Below are 15,975 nucleotides of genomic sequence, written 5' to 3'. Positions count from 1 at the left end.
GAAGGAATTAGCCCTAGAGTGATTAATCCTGATTCACCAGATGAAACTGGAAATGAATGCCCTGAAGCAAATGGCTTGGAAGACATTTCCAATTCTTTCCATGACCCACCCTCACCATCCCTCATTTCTTCCAGAACTATAATTAGACTAAGATTCCAACAGCCTCGAAAGTTGAGGTACAAAGTATCACCCATGAGAAAGTATATTATGCTCCAAAAGAACTGTGTGAGTTTTCCAATTTATATAGACAGAATTCAGGGGAATATGTGTGGTAATGGATTTTAAGGGTGTGAGATAATGGTAGGAGGGATATAAGGCTGGATCAGGGTGAATTTATTGATATGGGCCCACTAAGCAGAGACTCTGCATTCAGTGTTATAGCTCAAGGGGTTAGAAAAGGTATTAATAGTTTATTTGGATGGTTGGCTGAAACATGGATCAAAAGATGGCTGACATTACCTGAAGTTGAAATGCCAGAACTGCCCTGGTATAATTTAGATGAGGGGATCCAGAGGTTAGAGTGGATTTATCATGCAAAACCTGCTTTTATACCCCAGAAATGTCTGGAGGATGCACCTTTTACCAGAACAGTGAGAAATAAATGTGTGAGACTAGCACCATCATCGCTGAAGAGCTCTGTAGTTGCACTTTTCTGTAGGTCAGATATTACTGTAGGAAGTGCTATCACTGAGCTGGAATCCTTAAACACAATGGGGATGACCTGATCCCGAACTGGCAGAAGCCAGGTGGCAGCACTTGATCGCCAAAGACAGGGTGGACATGGTTATTATAATAGACAGCAAACTCAAAGCAGGAGTCAAAATAATCTGATCCATAGAGATTTGTGACTTGGCTAGTAAATCATTGGGTACCTAGAAATACAATAGATGGGCAGTCTACTAAATTCTTGTTTGAGCTACACAAACAAAAGAGTTCTAGGTTAAGTGAACAGAAGTCTAACTTGAATTACAAAACACAAAGTCATGGCCTGTTAATCAATTTCCAGACTTGAGACAGTTTACAGACCCAGAGCCCCTTGAATGAAGGGGAGGCAAGGTCTCTTTGGGGAAGAACCCTGTTACACTGCCACAAATATGTACTGTTAATCTTCCTCAAGCCTTCCCCAAAGAAACCTACAGCCCTTTACCAGGGTAACTGTGCATTAGGGAAAAGGAAATGATCAGATATTTTGGGGATTATTGGACACTGGTTCAGAAGTGACATTAATTCCAGGGGACCCAAAGCATCACTTGGTCCACCAGTCAGAGTTGGGGCTTATGGAGGTCAGGTGATTGATGGAGTTTTAGCTCTGGTCCATCTCACAGAGGGTCCAGTAGGGTCCCAGAACCATTCTGTAGTTATTTCCCCAGTTCCAGAATCCATAATTGGAATAGACATAGTGAGAAACTGGCAGAATCCCCACATTGGCTCTCTAACTCATGTAGTGAGGGCTATTATGATGGGAAAAGCTAAGTGGGAGCCACTAACACTGCTACTACCTAGTGAAATAGTAAATTTGGATTCCTGGAGGGATTGCAGAGATTATTGACACTCTTAAGGACCTGAAGGATGCAGGGGTGGTGATTCCCACCACATCCCCATTCAACTCTCTTATTTGGCCTGTGCAGAAAACAGATGGGTCTTGGAGAATGACAGTGGATTATCATAAACTCAACCAGGTGGTAACTCCAATTGCAGCTGCTATTCCAGATGTGATATCATTGCTTGAGAAAATCAATACATCCTCTGATACCTGGTATGCAGCTATTGATCTGGCAAATGATTTTTCTCAATAGCTGTTGATAAGGACCACCAGAAACAGTTTGCTTTCAGCTGGCAAGGTCAGCAATGCACTTTCACTATCCTACCTCAGGGGTATAATCTGGTCCACAGGGACCTTGATCGTTTCTCCCTCCCACAAGACATAATAGTGGTCCATTATATTGATAATGCCATGTTGACTGGCTCTAGTAAGCAAGAAGTAGCAGCTACTCTAGACTTACTGGTAAGACATTTGTATGTCAGAGGATGGGAGAAAAATACAGCAAAAATATAGGAGCCTTACTCCTCAGTGAAATTTCTAGGTGTCCCATGGAATGAGGCATGTCAAAATATCCCTTCTAACATGAAGGATAAGTTGCTGCATCCGGCCCCTCCTACAACCAAAAAAGAGGCACAGCATCTAGTTGGTCTCTTTGGATTTTGGTGACATGTTCTTCATTTGGGAGTGGTACTCTGGCCCATTTATCGAGTGACCAGAAAAACTGCTAATTTTGAGTGGGGACCCGACAAGAGGAGGCTCTGCAACAGGTCCAGGCTGCTGCACAAGCTGCTCTGCCGCTTTGGCTATATGATCCAGCAGATCCAATGGTGCTGGGAGTTGTCAGTGGTAAAATAGAGATGCTGTTTGGAGCCTTTGGCAGGCCCCTATAGGAGAATCACAATGCAGACCTTTAGGGTTTTGGAGTAAAGCCTTACCATCTGCTGTAGAAAACTACTCTCCTTTTGAGAAGTAGCTTTTGGTCTGCTACTGGGCCTTAGTAGAGACTGAATGCTTAACCCTGGGCCACCAAGTTACCATGAGACCTGAGTTACCTATCATGAGCTGGGTGTTGTCTGACTCACAAAGCCATAACGCTGGGCATGCACAGCGGCACGCTATCATAAAATGGAAATGGTATATACAAGATAGGGCCAGAGCAAGTCCTGAAGGCACAAATAAGTTACATGAAGAAGTGGCCCAAATGCCCATGGTCTCCACTCCTGCCACATTACCTTCTCTTTCCCAGACCAGAGCTATGGCCTCTTGGGGCGTTCCTTACATTGAATTGACTGTAGAAGAGACAACTCAGACCTGGTTTACAGATGGTTCAGCGCAATATGCAGGTACCACCTGAAAGTGGACAGCTGCAGCACTACAACCCCTTTCTGGAATGTCCTTAAGGACAGTGGTGAGGGGAAATCCTCCCAGTGGGCAGAACTTTGAGCAGTGAACCTGGTAGTTCATTTTGCTTGGAAGGGGAACTGGCCAGAGGTGCATTTGTGTACTGACTCATGGGCTGTTGCTAATGGTTTGGCTAGCTGGTCAGGACATGGAAAGACCATCATTGGAAAACTGTTGACAAATAGGTCTGGGGAAGAGGTATGTGGATAGACTTTTCTGAGTGGGCTAAAAATATGAAGATATTTGTGTTCCATGTGAATGAGTACCAGAGGGTGACTTCAGCAGAGGAAGATTTCAATAATCAAGTGGATACGATGACCTGTTCTGTGCATACCAATCAGCCTCTTTCCCCAACAACTCCTGTCACTGCCCAGTGGGCTCATGAACAAAGTGGTCATGGTGGTAGGGGTGGAGGTTATGCAATGGGCTCAGCAACATGGACTTTCACTCACCAAAGCTGACCTGGCTACAGCCACTGCCAGTGCCCAATCTGCCAGCAGCACAGACCCACACTCAGCCCCCGATATGGCACCATTCCCCTAGGTGACCAGCTGGCTACTTGGTAGCAGGTTGATTACATTGGACCACTCCCTTCATGGAAGGGGCAGCTATCTGTTCTAAATGAAATAGACACATAATGTGGATATGGGTTTGCTTTCCCTGCATGCAAAACTTCTGCCAAAACTACCATCTGTGTGCTTACAGAATCCCTTATCCATCCTCATGGTATTCCACACAACATTGCTTCTGATCAGGGAACACACTTCACAGCAAATGAAGTGCAGGAATAGGCACATGCTCATGGAATAATCTGGTCTTACCATGTTCCCCATCATCCAGAAGCAGCTGGATTGATAGAATGGTGGAATGGCCTAACTAGGCAGCAATACCTTGAAGGGCTGGGGTAATGTCCTCCAGGAAGCTGTGTATGCTCTGAATCAGCATCCGCTGTATGGTGCTGTTTCTCCCATAGCCTGGATCCATGGGTCCAGGAACTAAGAGGTGGAAATGTGAGTGGCACCACTCACTATTACCTCTAGTGATCCACTAGGAAAATTTTTGCTTCCTGTCCCTGTGACCCTGAGCTCTGCTGGTCTACAGGTTTCACTTCCAACAGGGGGAATGCTTCCACCAGGAGAAATAACAATGATTCCATTGAACTGGATTCTAAGACTGCCACCTGGTCACTTTGGGCTACTCATGCCCCTGGATCAACAAGCCAAGAAGGGGATTACATTACTAGCTGGGGTGATTGACCCTGACTAACAGGGGGAAATATGACTGCAACTACACAATGGAGGTAACGAAGAGTTTTCCTGGAATATAGGAGATCCCCTAGGGTGTCTTTTAGTACTACCATGCCCTGTGATTAAAATCAACAGAAAACTGCAACAACCCAATACGGGCAGGACTACCAATGACTCTGAAACTTCAGGAATGAATGTTTGGGTCATCCCAGCAGGCAAAGAACCATGGCCAGCCAAAATGCTTGCTGAGGGTAAAGGAAGCATGTTTTGGGTAGTGGAAGAAGTTAGTGATAAATATGAACTACAACCATATGATCAGTTACAGAAACAAAGACTGTAATGCTATTTTGTTCATGTTATACTATTTAAGTTGTAAGATATCAAGTTTAAGAATGAATATTACCCAAGGACTTGCACCCTATTCTGGAGAGATTTAATTTGTTTCTGGTTATATGCAAGGCTGTTGAGTATTGTTAGATGAGAAAAAATTATGTGCTTTATTGTTTTCTATTTAGAAATTAAGTATGGTTTAAGGTGATGAGCATAGCTGCCAAGTTGACAAGGGGTGGACTGGCATGTTCAGGTTCATGTGTCAACTTGGCCAGGTGGTGGTAACTGTCTGGTTGGGCAAGTGCTTGTTTGTCTTTTGTTATGAGGACATTTCACAGAATTAAATCATGATCACGTTGGCTACATCCACAGATGAGTCTATTTGTAATCAACCAAGGGGAATGTCTTCTTTAATGAGTGGTACTTAATCTAATCACTGGGAGCCCTTTAAGGAGGATTCAGAAGAGACAGGCTTTCTTTGTGTTTTCCCCAGTGAGCCTGTCCTGTGGAGTTTATCCAGACCCTCCATCGGAATCATCAATTTCACAGCCCGCCATACCGATTTTGGGCTCTATGTTCCCGCCGTCACGTGAAACATTTTTATAAACTTTATATTTATGAATATTTCCTGTTGATTCAGTTTCTCTAGTGGACCCTAACTAATACAAACCTTATTGATGATATGGAGAAAGTTTATGGATAGAATACCAAACCAGCACAACTTTCCCTTAAGCCAAAGCCTGTTCCTAAGCAATGCCCCATTGCTCTTCAATTCTTTGAAGGCTGAAAGAGATGAGGTAGTTCAGAAGAAAAGTTTGGAGCTATCAGAGGTTGGCTTATGAGGTTTAAGGAAAGAAGCCATCTCCATAACATAAAAATGCAAGAGTGAAGCAGCAAGTGCTGATGTAGAAGCTGCAGCAAGTAATCCAGAAGATTTAACTAAGATAATTACCCAAGCTGGCTGCACTAAACAACATATTTTCAGTAGAGATGAAACAGCCTTCCTTTGGAAGAAATTGCCATCTAGGAATTTCCTAGATAGAAAGGAGAAGTCAATTCCTGGATTTAAAGCTTCAAAGCACAGGCTGACTCTTTCGTTAGGGGCCAATGTAGTTGGTGACTTTAAATCGTAGCTAATGCTAATTCACCATTCTGAATATCATAGGGCCCTTAAGAATTATGCTAACTCTCCTCTGCCTGTGTGCTATAAATGGAACAACAAAGACTGTGTGACATCTTTTACAACATGGTTTACTGAATATTTTTTTCCCATTTTTGAAACCTACTGCTCAGAAATAAAAGATTCCTTTCAAAATAGTATTGCTCATTAGCAATACATTTAGTCACCCAAGATCTCTGATGGAGATGTACAATGATATTAATGCTGTTTTCATGCCTGTATCACAACACTGATTCTGCAGCCCATAGATAAAGGAGTCATTTTGACTTCCAAGTTTTATTATTTAAGGAATATATCTTGTAAGGCTATAGCTGCCGTAGTTAGTGCTTACTCTGATATATCAGGGCAAAGTAAATTGAAAATCTTCTGGAAAGTATTCATCATTCCAGATGCCATTAAGAATATTCATGATTTATGGGAGGAGGTCAAATATCAATATTAACAGGAGTTTGGAAGGAGTTGATTCCGACCCTCATGGATGGCTTTGAGGGGTTCTAAACTTTAATGGAGGAAGTAACTGCAGATGTGGTGGAACTATCAGAAGACTTAGAGGTGGAGCTTGAAAATATGACTGCATTCCTGCAATCTCATGATAAAACTTTAGCAGGCGGAGAGTTGCTTCTTATGGTTGAGCAAAGAAAGTAGTTTCTTGAGATGGAAACTATTGCTGGTGAAGATGTTGTAATCATTGTTGAAATGACAACAAAGGATTTAGAATATTACATAAATTTCATTAATAAAATAGTGGAAGGGTTTGAGAGGACTGACTCCAATTCTGAAAGTTCTTCTGTGGGTTAAAATGCTATCAAACAGCATTTCATGCTAGAGATAAATCTTTCATGAAAGGAAGAGTCAATCAATGCAGCAAGCTTCATTCTTGTTTTATTTTAGGAAAATGTCACAGCCACTCCAACATTCAGCAACCACCACCCTGATCAGTCAGCAGTCTTCCACATCAAGGAAAGACTTTCCACCAGCAAAAGGATTACCATTTGCTGAAGGCTCAGATGATGGCTAGCAATTTTTAGCAATAAAGTATTTTTAAACTAAGGTATGTACATTGTTTTTTAAACACATAATATTATTGTACATTTACTAGACTATAGTATAATGTAAACATAACTTTATCTTGCACTGGGAAACCAGACAGTGTGACTTGCTCTGTTGCAATATTTGCTTTATTGGGGTGGTCTGGAGCTGAGCTGTAGGAGGTATGAGGTGCATCTAAAATGTTTTGAGTTCCCTTCCTGGGTCTAGAGCAACAGAGTTTCCTGTTTTTCCTTGGCTTTCTCTTTTATTCTTTAGGTAGGATTTGCTTATTCAGCAGGTTATCCTCCAGAACCATACTGGAGTAATTTATTTCATTGATGTTCAATTGATTTCAGAAAAATCCAAAATCACTTCCTCAAAGTAGCAATTATGCCTAGTGAGTTTTCTTTCACTAAATGGACACTGAAAGTGAAATTTGGGGGAACCTATGGTAGATTACTAGATGTTAATGTGTGTTTTTAGTCCTTCAATGCCAGCAATACTGAAAATCAAAGTAAATTCTTAGGCTATCATTAAAAAATGTATGCTTTAATAAGTATCAAGTATGCAAATTATTAGGTAAGCTTCTAGAAAAGCTAAGATATATAAATAAGATGCACAACTGTTTGTCTAAATGCTTAATCTTTCATTCTTGTAATGAATAAAGTTTTTTAATGTATAATTTTCCAGTGGTCATTATTGAAGGCCTTCAAACACAATTGTCTAATTTCACAATAATTAGGCTTCTTGGTGATCATTAGGAGCCCTCACTGAGGGTGAAATTTCATTGCTACACAAGTTGCATCTCTATTTCTCAAGTAAAGTTTTTGTTATGTCAGAAGTGCCTAGAGAGCCTAGATACACTGGTAAATCTAAGTTACTTCCTACAGAATGCTGTGAAATTGCAAAAATGTGAGATGGCAGTCTTGCTGACCTCAAATTCCTGGTAGTGGAGTTGTCTCTTTGTTGGGGACCAGATGAAAAATATGTCTTGACTCTCTGAACTTCCATGCTCTTTATAACCCCTTGCTAAGGGCAGCTTCCTTTGTCATATATATATATATTTTTATGAATAGATATTCTTAGTTTAATTATGGTCAAGTTTATCAGTCTTTGGTTTATTCTTTTTGCATCTAGTACTGTCTAGATTAAGAAATTTGGTACTACTCTGAGGTTATAAAAACATTTCCATATGTTATCTTCCATAAGTTTTATAGTTTTGCCTTTACTATTTGGATCTATATCAACTTGGAATTGAATTGTTTTTGACTATAAAACTGGGGGTAAGTCCAGTTCTATCTTTTTCCCTATATGGATAACCAATTTTCCTGACTCCATTTATAGAGAAATCTACCTTTTCTCCCCTGAGTTGTAATACACTTCCTGTGACATATTAAGTGTCCATATATGGAAGCCTCCTTATGGTCTCAATCCTTGCACTGAATTCTTTTTTTATTTTAAATTTTTATTGATAAAGCTCAATATACAAACATACAAACATTCTTAACATGTAAACATTCCATACATGGTATACAATCAATGCCTCACAATATCATCTCGTAGTTGTGTATTCATCACCATGATCATTTTTTTAACACTTGCATCACTCCATAAAAAGAAACTAAAAAGAAAAAAGAAAAAGCTCATGCATACCATACCCCTTACCCCTTCCTCCCATTGACCACTAGTATTTTCATCTACCCAATTTATTTTAACCTTCGTCCCCCTATTATTTATTTTTTTAGCCTTTATTATTGTATAGTAAAATATATATACAAAGCAAAGAAATAAAAAAGCAAAAGTTTTCAAAGCACTCTTCAACAAGTGGTTACAGGACAGACTTCAGAGTTTGTCATGGGCTACTATACAATTCTCTCATATTTTTGCTTCTAGCTGCTCCAGAATATAGAGGACTTAAATATTTTTTTATAATCACAGTCGACTTTTTTCCTTCTTTTTTTTTTGTGAACAATAACATGCATTCAAAAAAAGCTATGAATTTCAAAGCACATACCACAATTAGTTGTAGAACATATTCCAGAGTGTGACATGGGTTACAATTTCACAATTTTAGGTGTCTACTTCTAGCTGCTTTAAAATACTGGAGACTAAAAGAGATATCAATTTAATGATTCAGCACTCATATTCATTTGTTAAGTCCTATCTTCTATGTATAATTTCACCATCACCTTTGATCTTTCCACACCTCTCATTGGGGTTATTTGGACTATTGTAATTCTAAAGTTTTCATATTGGGAGGGTCTATCACTAATATGGGGTAGGGAGATGAAACTATCTGATGTTCTGGAGAGGCTAGGCTAGATTTCAGGACTTATCTGGACCAGGGACTTCTCTGGATGTTGTAGGTTTTGGGAAGGTTACTCTAGTGCATGGAATCCTTGTGGAATCTTATATATTGCCTTAGATGTTCTTTAGGGTTGGCTGGAATGGTCCTGGCTGGGGTGGGCAGGTTATGACAGGTAGCAAGGTCTATCTGAAGCTTGCATAACAGCAACCTCCACAGTAGACTCTTGACTCTATTTGAACTCTCTCTGCCACTGATACTTTATTAGTTACATTTACCCCCCTTTGGTCAGGATATAATTGTTGATCCCATGGTACCAGGTCTGGATTCATCCCTGGAAGTCATCTCCCATGTCACCAGGGAGACTTTCACCCCTGGATGTCATATCCCATGTAGGGAGGAGGGTAATGATTTCACTTGCAGAGCTGGGCTTAGAGAGACTGAGGCCACATCTGAACAACATCAGAGGTCCTCCAGAAGTAACTTTTAGGCATGCCTACAGGTAATCTAAGCTTCTCTGCTACCTTCATAAACTTCACAGGAGTAAGCCTCACGATTGAGGGCATGACCTATTGATTTGGGTGTCCCTAAAGTTTGACACAGGATCAGGGGATTCCCTGATGGGAAGGTTTAATAGTTCCATATTCTTTCTCCTCTCTCTCAGGGAACTTTGCCAATACTTTTTGATTATCTGCTTAATACACTCTAGGATGATCCAGGCATTACAATAATCTATATAGGATTAAAGGACATCTTTCTTAGTCTGTGCTCCCTGTGTTTCAATTGTTCAAATGAGCTATACAGATAGGTTGGATTAAATTATGCACTACAGAAAATTTCAGTTCCAGATCAAATAAAACTTTCTTCCATTGGTCTCAAGGAGTATGTGTGGTTCTAAAATACAGACACTGTCTTCTTTACCCCTATGTTCTGAATTACTTTAACTCCAAACTGTTTGGCTTCATTTTTATCTCTAAATATCAGGTTGTATAAAACAACTTCTCAAAATCCAGAAATAATAATCACCACTCTGGACTTAATGTGTCTGCTCTAAAAGCTTACAATCTAGGCCCTTGTTTTCTTATTAGAATTTTCTAAAGGTGACCATACTATTCTTGTTCTATTGTTTCTGGCTTATTTTGTCTCACCAGATGTCTCACAAGTTCATTTACATGTTGCATGCCTCATGACAATGTTCTTTTTTGTAGCAGCACAACAATCATTCATAAGTATACACTCGTTTGCCAATTTACTTCCCCATCAGTGCATCCTTCAGCCACAGCATTCATTGGGCATCACGTAGAAGGCCCAAAGTCCACAGTCCATCACTACTCTCAATTTTAGATAATTTCATTGTTCCTGAGAGACAGAAAACCAATAAACACACCCTCACCAAATAGGAGATCTAAACCTCTTCTTAACTCTTGTCCCTCCCCCCATTATTTCCTCTGCTGTTGCTGTGGTAGTGCTGATGGTTTCCTTTTGAACATAGCAAATAGCATGCAATAGAAGTTTTCCCCCTGTACCGTAGACATAAACACTCTTTGTACAAGAATCATATCTTTGAAGTAATTCTTATGAGAACTCATTCATATTTCTAATGTGAATCAGTGGGACACGTAGGTCTATACAACCCCTTTCAATCTTGTTCATCCTCAATATGGTAATATTACTCCTAGACCCACTAGAGAATCACCTTTGCCTCTGTCTATTCTCTTACATTGGAGTTCAATCTCATTAGCTAATGGTTCACCCATCTCTAGTTTCTATGTAGCTCCTAGTCCCCTGTGTTCTATATTATAAGTCTCTGATTATATCTTTACACTGGGCATAAAAGTGGAATATCTGTCCTTTTGTGTCTGGCTACTTTCACTCAGCATTATGTCCTCAAGGCTCATCCATCTTGTCATGTGCTTCAGGATGTCATTTTGTCTTACTGCTGCATAATATTCCATTGTATGTATTTACCACATTTTGTTGATCCACTCATCTGTTGATGGGCATTTGCTTTGTTTCCCCCTCTTTTGGCGATTGTGAATAATGCTATGAACATCAGTGTGCCAATGCCTGTTTGTGTCATTGCTTTCAGCTCTTCTAGGTATATACCAAGTAGTGTTATTGTTGGGCCATAGGGCACTTCAATATTTAGTTTCCTAAGGAACTGCCAAACAGTATTCCATAGTGGCTCGACTGGTATACAGTCCCACCAGAAGTGCATAAGTGTCCTAGTTTCTCCACATCCTCTCCAACATTTATAGTTTCCTGATTGTTTAATAGCAGCCATTTTTATATGTGTGAGATGGTATCTCATTGTAGTCTCGATCTGCATTTCTTTTATAGCCAATGAAAATGAGCATCTCTTCATGTGCTTTTGAGCCATATGTATTTGCTCTTCAGAAAAATGCCTATTCAAATCTGTAGCTCATTTTATAATTGGGTTGTTTGTACTTTCATTGTTGCATTGTATGATTTATTTGTCTACACAGGAAATCAAGCCTTTGTCTGATATGTGATTTCCAAATATTTTCTCCCAGTGAATTGGCTGCCTCTTCACCTTTTGATAAAGTATTTTGAGGTGTAGAAGCATTTGATTTTAAGGAGTTTACCATTTATCTATTTTTTCTTTTGTTGCTGGTGCTTTGGGTGTAGTTTAGGAAGCTACCTCCTATTACAAAATCTTGAAACTGTTTCCCTACATTTTCTTCTAGAAGCTTTATGGTGCTGGTTCATATATTTAGGTGTTTGACCCATTTTGAGTTAATTTTTTTGTGCAGTGTGTAAGATAAGGGTCTTCTTTCATTCTTTTGGTTGTTGATATCCAGGTTTTCCATGTACAATTACTGAAAAGACTATTTTGTACCAGTTCAGAGGATTTTGGGGTGTTCTATTTTGCTAGCTGCTGGAATGCAATATATCAGAAATGGAATGGCTTTTAACAAGGGGAATTTAATAAGTTGCTACTTTATAGTTGTAAGACTGAGAAAATGTCCCAACTAAACAAGTTTATAGAAATGTCCAATCTAAGGCATCCAGGGAATGATACCTTGGTTCAAGAAGGCTGATGAAGTTTGGTGTTTCTCTCTCATGTGAGAAGCCACATGATGAACACAATCAGGGCTTCTCTCTCAGCTGGCAGGGCACATAGTGAACATGGCATCATCTGCTAACTTTCTCTCCTGACTTCCTTTTTCATGAAGCTCCCTGGGAGGCATATTCCTTCTTCATCTCCAAAGGTCACTGTCTCATGGGCTCTATGCTTCATGGTGCTGCAGCATTCTCTGCTCTCTCCAAATCTCTCATTCTCCAAAATATTTCTTCTTTTATAGGACCCCAGAAACTTCTCAAGACCCACCCAAATTGGAGGAGACATGCCATCACCTAATCCAGCTTAACAACCACTCTTGATTAAATCAAATCTCCAGGGAGATGATCTGATTACAGATTCAAGCATACAGTATTGAATAAGGATTTTTCTGCCTTTACAAAATGGGATTTTGATTAAAACATGGCTTTTCTAAGGTACATACATCCTTTCAAACTAGAACAGGGGGCCTTGCCAAAAATCAGCTGACCATTGAGTTGGTGGTCTATTTCTGCACCCTCATTTTGATTCCATTAGTCAATGCTTCTATCTTCTGCCAGTACCATTCTGTTTTGACCATTGTGGCTTTATACTAGGTTTTAAAGTCAGGGAGTGTTAATCCTCCCAATTTGTTCTTGTTTATTTTTTAGGATGCTTTTAGCTGTTTGGGGTCTCTTTCCCTTCCAGGATTTGGTAGTTAGCTTTAGCAAATCTTCATAGTAGCTTGTTGGAATTTTGATTGGTACTGTGTTGAATCTGTAGATCAATTTGGGGAGAAATGACACCTTAACTATATTTAGCCTTCCTATCCACAAGCAGGGAATGTCTTTCCACCTATTTAGATCTCCTTTGATTTCTTTTAGCAAATGTTATGTAGTTTTCTGTGTACAAGTCCTTTACATCCCTATTTAGGTTCACTCTTAAGTACTTGATTCTTTTAGTTGCTATTTTGAATGGAATTTTTTTCCTTAAGTGACTCCTCATCTAGGTCATTACTTGTGTATGGAAATGTACTAATTTTTGCACATTAATTTTATATCTAGCCACTTTGCTGAATTTGTTTATTAGCTTAAGTAACTTGCTGTAAATTTCTCAGGATCTTCCAAGATATCATATCATCTGCAAATAAACTTCCTTTCCAATTTGGGTGCCTTTTATATCTTTAAAGGAAGTAAAACTTCCCTTCCAATTTGGATGCCTTTTATATCTTTGTCCTTCCTGATTGTTCTAGCTAGAACTTCTAGCACAATGTTGAATAATAGGGGTGACAGTGGGCATCCCTGACTTGTACCTGTTCCTAGGAGGAAAGCTTTCAATCTCTCTCCATTGAGTACGATGCTGGCTATCGGTTTTTCATATATTCCCTTTTTCATATTGAGGTAGTTACCTTTGGTTCTTATCTTTTGGAGTGTTTTTATCAGAAAAGGATGCTGAATTGTGTCTAATGCTTTTTCTGCATCAATCGAGATGATCATGTGATTTTTCCCTTTTGATGTGTTAATGTGCTGTATTATATTAACTGATTTTCTTGTGTTGAACCATCCTTGCATTCCTGGTATAAACCCCACTTGGTCATGGTGTATAATTCTTTTAATGTGTTGCTGGATTCGATCTGCTAATATTTTATTGAGAATTTTTCCATCTATGTTCATTAGGGAGATTGGCCTGCAGTCTTCCTTTCTTATAGCATCTTTATCCAGTTTTGGTATGAAAATGGTATTAGCTTCTGATGAGTTAGGTAGAGTTCCTTTTAAATCCATTTTTTGGAAAAGTTTGAGCCGGACTGGTGTTCTTTTTGAAATATCTGATCAAATTCCCCTGTGAAGCCATCTGGCCCTGTGCTTTTCTTTGTAGGAAGACTTTTGATGACTGATTGAATTTCTTTACTTGTGATTCGTTTGCTGAGATCTTCTACTTCTTCCTGAGTCAGTGTAGCTTGTTTGTGTGTCCCTAGGAATTTGTCCATTTCATCTAAGTTGTCTAGCTTGTTGGTGTATAGTTGTATCCTCTTATGATTTCTTTTATTTCTTCAGGGTCTGTGGTAATGCACCCCTTCTCATTTCTGATTTTGTTGATTTGCATCCTCTCTCTTTTTTCCTTTGTCAGTATTGCTAATGGCCCATCAGTTTTATTGATTTTCTCAAAGAACCAACTTTTGGTTTTGTTCATTCTTTCTATTGCTCTTTTATTCTCCCATTCATTTATCTCTGCTTTAATCTTTGTTATTTCTTTTCTTCTATTTGCTTTGGGGTCAGTTTGCTATTCTTTTTCAAGTTCCTCCAAGAGTGCTGTTAGTCCTTGATTTGTGCTCTTTCTTGTTTTTTAATATAAGCATTTAGGGAAATAAATATCCCTCTCAGCACAGCCTTTGCTACATCCTGTAAGTTCTGATAAGTTGTTTTCTCACTTTCATTCATCTCTAGATAGCTATTGATATCTCTAGCCATTTTTTCTTTGATCCACTGGTTGTTTAAGGGTGTGTTATTTAATCTCCATATATTTGTGAGTGTTCTCATTCTTTGATGGTTATTGAGATCCAGCTTCATCCCATTGTGATCAAAGAAAGAGCTTTGAATAATTTCAATGTTTTAAAATTTATAAAGACCTGTTTTTATGCCACAGCATATGATCTACCCTGGAGAATGTTCCATGAGCACTAAAGAAGACTGTATATCCTTGTGCTTTGGGGTGCAATGACTTATATATGTCTGTTAGGTCTAATTCATTTATGAAGTTATTTAACTTCTCAATTTCCTTGTTGATCTTCTGTCTGTTCTATCTATAGAGGAGATTGGTGTATTGAAGTCTCGTACTATTTTTTTTTTAACTTTTTTTTTTTACTAATTAAAAAAAGAATTAACAAAACAATTAGAAATCATTACAATCTACATGTACAATCAGTAATTCTTAATAACATCACATAGTTGCATATTCATCATTTCTTAGTACATTTGCATCGATTTAGAAAAAGAAATAAAAAGACAACAGAATAAGAATTAAAACAATAGAAAGAAAAAAAAACAAAAACAAAAACAAAAATCCTATACCTCACATGCAGCTTCATTCAGTGTTTTAACATAATTGCATTACAATTGGGTAGTATTGTGCTGTCCATTTCTGAGTTTTTATATCCAGTCCCGTTGTACAGTCTGTATCCCTTCAGCTCCAATTATCCCTTCTCTCTCTTTTTTTTTTTTTAATTAACGGAAAAAAAGAAATTAACCCAACATTTAGAGATCATACCATTCTACATATGCAATCATTAATTCTTAACATCATCACATAGATGCATGATCATCATTTCTTAGTACATATGCATTGGTTTAGAAGAACTAGCAACATAACCGAAAAAGATATAGAATGTTAATATAGAGAAAAAAATAAAAGTAATAATAGTAAAATCAAAACAAAACAAAACAAAACAAAACAAAAACCTATATCTCAGATGCAGCTTCATTCAGTGTTTTAACATGATTACTTTACAATTAGGTATTATTGTGCTGTCCATTTTTGAGTTTTTGTATCTAGTCCTGTTACACCGTCTGTATCCCTTCAACCCCAATTGGCCATTATCTTACCCTGTTTCTACCTCCTGCTGGACTCTGTTATCAAGGACATATTCCAAATTTATTCTCGAATGTCTGTTCACATCAGTGGGACCATACAGTATTTGTCTTTTAGTTTTTGGCTAGACTCACTCAGCATAATGTTCTCTAGGTCCATCCATGTTATTACATGCTTCATAAGTTTATCCTGTCTTAAAGCTGCATAGTATTCCATCGTATGTATATACCACAGTTTGTTTAGCCACTCTTCTGTTGATGGAGATTTCAGCTGTTTCCATCTCTTTGCAATTGT

Source organism: Tamandua tetradactyla, chromosome 5 (genome assembly GCF_023851605.1).
Source record: "Tamandua tetradactyla isolate mTamTet1 chromosome 5, mTamTet1.pri, whole genome shotgun sequence".
NCBI classification, from domain to species: Eukaryota; Metazoa; Chordata; class Mammalia; order Pilosa; family Myrmecophagidae; genus Tamandua; species Tamandua tetradactyla.
This window is presented reverse-complemented; position numbering follows the sequence as displayed.